The sequence below is a fragment of the Penaeus japonicus genome, unplaced genomic scaffold (assembly GCF_977035675.1).
Source record: "Penaeus japonicus unplaced genomic scaffold, GWHDUDI00000001_assembly GWHDUDI00002246, whole genome shotgun sequence".
In the NCBI taxonomy this organism is placed as follows: domain Eukaryota; kingdom Metazoa; phylum Arthropoda; class Malacostraca; order Decapoda; family Penaeidae; genus Penaeus; species Penaeus japonicus.
The window spans coordinates 1-5,686 of record NW_028236648.1 but is presented as its reverse complement, the minus strand read 5'-3'; the positions used below and the strand labels follow the sequence as shown (position 1 = coordinate 5,686).

At 37.2% G+C, this 5,686-nt stretch overlaps 1 pseudogene across 1 annotated transcript; it reads right to left on the bottom strand.

Moving 5' to 3' along the window:
* Window positions 1-4,484: 4,484 nt before the first annotated feature.
* LOC147466279 (protein gustavus pseudogene) lies at window positions 4,485-5,678 on the bottom strand (annotated as a pseudogene). The gene has a single exon (XR_015190934.1). The product of XR_015190934.1 is annotated as a protein gustavus pseudogene (transcript).
* Between the last annotated feature and the right edge of the window lie 8 nt (window positions 5,679-5,686).

Below are 5,686 nucleotides of genomic sequence, written 5' to 3'. Positions count from 1 at the left end.
TCTACAAACCGTCCAACACCCACCAATACCTTCACTATCAATCAAGTCATCCGAGAAGCCTGAAGAAAGCACTCCCCTTTTCACAAGGAATAAGAATAAGGAGAATAGTTAGTGAAGAAACAAACCTGGATAAAGAACTAAATATAATGACAAACTTCTTCAGAGACAGAGGATACGATAAGAGATCAGTGGGGTTGGCAGTAGAGAGAGTAAGGAAAATACCAAGAGAGTCCCTACTCTACAAACAAGAGAAAGCAGAACAGAACAGAGTGATTTTCCCTATAATATATTCACAAGTTCTGGCCGCCCCGTTAAGACAGGTCCTGAACGACCTTTGGAACTGGATAAAAGAAGATGCTAAGGGGAAACCATGGGAAAAGAAATTCAATGATCCCCCACCAATGATAGCCTGGAGAAAGGACAAGTCTTTGGCAGAAATGTTAATCAGAGCCCAGTTCCCTTCCCCCTTGGCAATTAGAAATGAGTCAGGAGGACCCAAAGCAAAAAAGTAAAGGACAAATGAAAGGAAGAATAAGATAAATGACCCAGATAAATTTCAAGACGAATACTCCATGAAACATAAATCACAGGATATTACAAGATATAAAATGCAATTTAATATTAAGAGGTGACCACAGAAAGAAATCTACATACCCAAATAATGGACAGGCACCTCACATATGTGTATCTAATGTGTTTATTATTATTATTATTATCATTTTTTAGGTTAAGTTAAGACAGTTTTTTCAGACACCCCTGTTGCGGTTCTTTTCTAATAATTTTCGGTGATTTATAAGATTTGCAGGGGTGACAGTGAGTTTTGTCTTCTTTTAATTTTTAATTTTTAATTTGTGATTTAGGAATAAATTCCTCTCTAGCTTTGTACTAGTACATTTTGGGGTTATGTTATGTCTCCTGAAGTATTCATTGTTCCACCAAATCATATTGTGAAAGTTGCATAAAGTCACAGTAGTTAGGTGATAAAAACATATATATAATTTGAGATTTTTTCTGCCAACAAAGGAGGCAGTTTGTAAGACAGCTTAACATATAGATGGCTGCAGAAAGATATATATTGTTGCAATATTACTTTTTTCGTGTTACCCATCATATTTTATTAATGTACCAAGTCAAAGCTACATGTAGTGAGTGAGTGATTCTCCTACTAAATATATAAGATTAGACTATTAATATTATTATTATTCTATATTTTGGTTAAAATAAATACACATCTGAGAATGCGGATTTATAAATATGTATTACATACAGTGGAGCCTTTTCCCCTCCTCCCCACCTCCCTAACAAGCGGGAAAGTCGGGTGATTGACAGGTGGACCTGAAGGAGTCCCTCCAGTGGCCTCACCACCTGTAGAAAGTTACAGAGGCATGTTTCACTGGTTTAGATGTTATTTATATTGTATTTAGGTATTCCTTCTTTTTAATTTAGAAGTTATTCAGATTGTATATAGGTATTCCTGATTTTTATTGGCTTCAACACTGCATTGATAATGAGGTATAATTCCGCGAGATATAAAACTCAGAGGAGAGGAAATGAATATGTAGATAGAGATATACACATGTAAAGAGGTTTCCCTGGATTAAGGAATTAAGCCTCTATGGTGTATTTTTCATACAAATTCCTTTTGAAATTAGAGTTTCTCATCGGTATGAATTTTATATATGATATATTCTAGAAGAAATATAGGCATGTTTTTAAGGCACGGTTGCGTATGTGTAATGTTTATATTTCTCCCTTGAGATCTCTTACAAAAGGTTAATGTGTCCATAAAAATGAGTGATTCTCTTACTAAATATATAGGATTATACTATCAGTATTGTTATTAATTTTTGTTAAGGGAAATACACATCTGAGAATGCGGATATACAGTGGAGCCTTTTTCCCCTCCTCCCCACCTCCCTAAACAAGCGGGAAAGTCGGGTGATTGACAGGTGGACCTGAAGGAGTCCCTCCAGTGGCCTCACTACATGTAGAAAGTTACAGAGGCATGTTTCACTGGTTTAGATGTTATTGTATATATGTATTCCTTCTTTTTAATTTAGAAGTTATTCAGATTGTATATAGGTTTTACTTATTTTTAATTGCTTCAACACTGCATTGATAGCGAGTTATAATTCCGCGAGATATAAAACTCAGAGGAGAGGAAATGAATATGTAGATAGAGATATACACATATAAAGAGGTTTCCCTGGATTAAGGAATTAATTCTCTATGGTATATTTTTCATACAAGTTCCTTTTGAAATTAGAGTTCTCATCGGTATGAGTTATATATATGATATATTCTAGAATAAATATAGGCATGTTTTTAATGTACGGTTGGTTATATATAATGTCTATATTTTTCCCTTGAGTTCTTTTACAAAAAGTTAATGTGTCCATAAAAATGAGGGATTCTCCTACTAAATATATAGGATTATACTATCAGTATTGTTATTAATTTTTGTTAAGAGAAATACACATCTGTGAATGCGGATTTATAAATATGTATTACATACAGTGGAGCCTTCTCCCCTCCTCCCCACCCCCCTAACAAGCGGGAAAGTTGGGTGATTGACAGGTGGACCTGAAGGTGTCCCCCCAGTGGCCTCACTACCTTTAAGAAGTTACAGAGGCATGTTTCACTGGTTTAGAAGTTATTTATATTATATGCATATTATATATTATATATATATATTATATATTATATATATGTATTCCTTCTTTTTAATTTAGAAGTTATTCATATTATATTTATGTATATATATATATATTTTGTTTCAACACTGCATTGATAGTGAGTTATAATTCCGCGAGATAAAAACTCAGAGGAGAAAAAATAAATATATAGATAGATATATACACATGTAAAGAGGTTTCCCTGGATTAAGGAAATAAGTCTCTATGGTGTATGCTTCATACAGATTTTTTGGAGTATAGTGATGTATGAATATGTCAAATATGTTTTTCCCAAGATGGGAGCTTTATAAAAGAAGAATGTAAAGTGTCCATAGGATGATATCTAGAAATAGACTGTTAAGATGTATAAATAGGCATGCCTGTGATGTTTCACAAAAATGGAAAATAAAAAACAAAAACTTAAAATTACAAATGCTCATAAAAAATGTTTGTATTCAGTCGAACAGTTTTAAGGTTTTTTAAGTGTTCTATAAAGACGTCTAGATATACGAAGGTATAATTACATGTCTTGTAGGAACTTAATAATATAATATGTAAGATCAGAAACAGTTTTATTATGGTTTGATGATCTCTCAAAGTAGGTAGATATAGATATTCATTGACATTAAAAGGAAGGTCAGTAGATCTACATCATATGTCTTTGAAAAGAATAACAAAAAATGGGAATACTTCCCTAGAACATGAGTGTTTTTTCCTCCTAGGAGGAGAGAGAGGAGGGGTGCAAGTTGGATTAGTATTCCTAGTTCCCACGCTCCGCACTAGGGAGACCACACCTCCAGATCAATCTCTCCCCTGGAGACATATATAATCCTGTTTCTTCCCCTTATGATGCATACCTGTTTCTTCCTTTCACAGCCCAACTCTTCAGTGGTTCCTTCAGTTGAGACAGGGCTATTCAATATCAACCTAACCTAACCTAACCTAACCTAACCTAACCTAACCTAACCTAACCTAACCTAACCTAACCTAACCTAACCTAACCTAACCTAACCTAACCTAACCTAACCTAACCTAACCTAACCTAACCTAACCTAACCTACCTAACCTAACCTAACCTAACCTAACCTAACCTAACCTAAACCTAACCTAACCTAACCTAACCTACCTTACCTAACCTAACCTAACCTACCTTACCTAACCTAACCTAACTTAACCTAACCTAACCTACCTAACCTAACCTAACCTACCTTACCTCATCTTATCTAACCTAATCTCACCTAACCTAACCTAACCTACCTAACCTAACCTAATCTAACCTAACCTAACCTACCTAACCTAATCTAACCTAACCCTAACCTAACCTAACCTAACCTAACCTAACCTAACCTAACCTAACCCTAACCTAACCTAACCTAACCTAACCTAACCTAACCTAACCTAACCTAACCTAACCTAACCTAACCTAACCTAACCTAACCTAACCTAACCTAACCTAACCTAACCTAACCTAACCTAACCTAACCTAACCTAACCTAACCTAACCTAACCTAACCTAACTAACCTAACCTAACCTAACCTAAACTAACCTAACCTAACCTAACCTAACCTAACCTAACCTAACCTAACCTAACCTAAACCTAACCTAACCTAACCTAACCTAACCTAACCTAACCTAACCTAACCTAACCTAACCTAACCTAACCTAACCTAACCTAACCTTAGCTGGTGAGAAAAAATGGACGTCCATTTTTTAATACGAATAAATAAGTTCTAAAGCGTTATAAAATTAAAAACCATAACTTGTTATAGTCCTTTTTTTTAATAAATCAACATATTCCTCCATCAAGGGTTAATACTCATTTTCGGAAGCGCTGATGCCAGCTTCCAAGTCAGTCTGAATAAAAAGAATCTTTAGCTGGTGAGAAAAAATGGACGGTCCATTTTTTTTTATACACAATTGCGAAAGCGCTGAAGCCAGCCCCCCCCCCCCCAAGTCTGTCTGAGAAAAAATAGACGGTCCATTTTATAAGATGTTAAAAAAAATTATGAAAATGAAAACAAAATTTGAATTTCTTTTTATGTTTTATTATCAAACAATTGATGCTGTAAACACTATATCTCACTTTATCCACTGTCACTATAGATGCTTAATCTCACCTTATCCACCGTTGCTCTAACTTGCTACAGAGTGACTCCTTTGGTGCAGCAGGGTTACAGAGGAGTGGAGGATGGACTTGATGATCAGCTGTGGAGGGGGGGGAGGGGAGGAGAGAGAGAGCTGCAGGTATAGGGCTAACTGCTTTCGAGTATCACCTGCGGTCGCGGTACAAGAAGGTACTGCGTGATAGAAAGTGGAAGATTGAGTTCCTCGATTCGCGAGAGTTGCTGTTTTCCAACCGCCTGTCGTATCACATACCGGCACAAGTCCATCAGTGGCAGGGGTTCCGGATCTAGACCGCCTATGTATCTGATTGTAATCTCGCAATGACCCCACACTGCCGAGACAATAGGATACAGCTTCTTGCCTTTCAACCCTCGGAACGCTACCCCCAGGTACTGATTTTCCACAACAAATGCCAAAGTGCCTTCGTCCATGTCGAGAACAACATAGAATTTATCTGGTACGACAAAAGTCTCGTTATTGTTTAATAGAGAAGGATATGTAATGCCTGAGACGTCCTGCTTAGCATTGTGGTACAACTTATTTCGTCCTAAATCCCAGCCCCATGACTGATCATTGATGCCCACCAAACCCTGGTAGCCATGAGAATGTAAAGGAGCTTTTGCTGTTGCTACTCCAACTACTGCGTGAGTCCCACGTTGCCGGGTGGACCAGTTGATCTCCCACACATGAAGACCCCTCGTATATCCTACTCGCCCTCGAATACAGTCTGTACTACGGATTACTGGATACCGATGGAACGTCATCCTGTCGTCCTCCTTGACGAAGATGTTCATCGACCTATCATCGGCATTCCACGCGTGCTCGAGAGACGTATCTCGAGAGACGGGAGGCATGTCGAGGAGGAGGTCCAGCCGTTTGGGCCTAG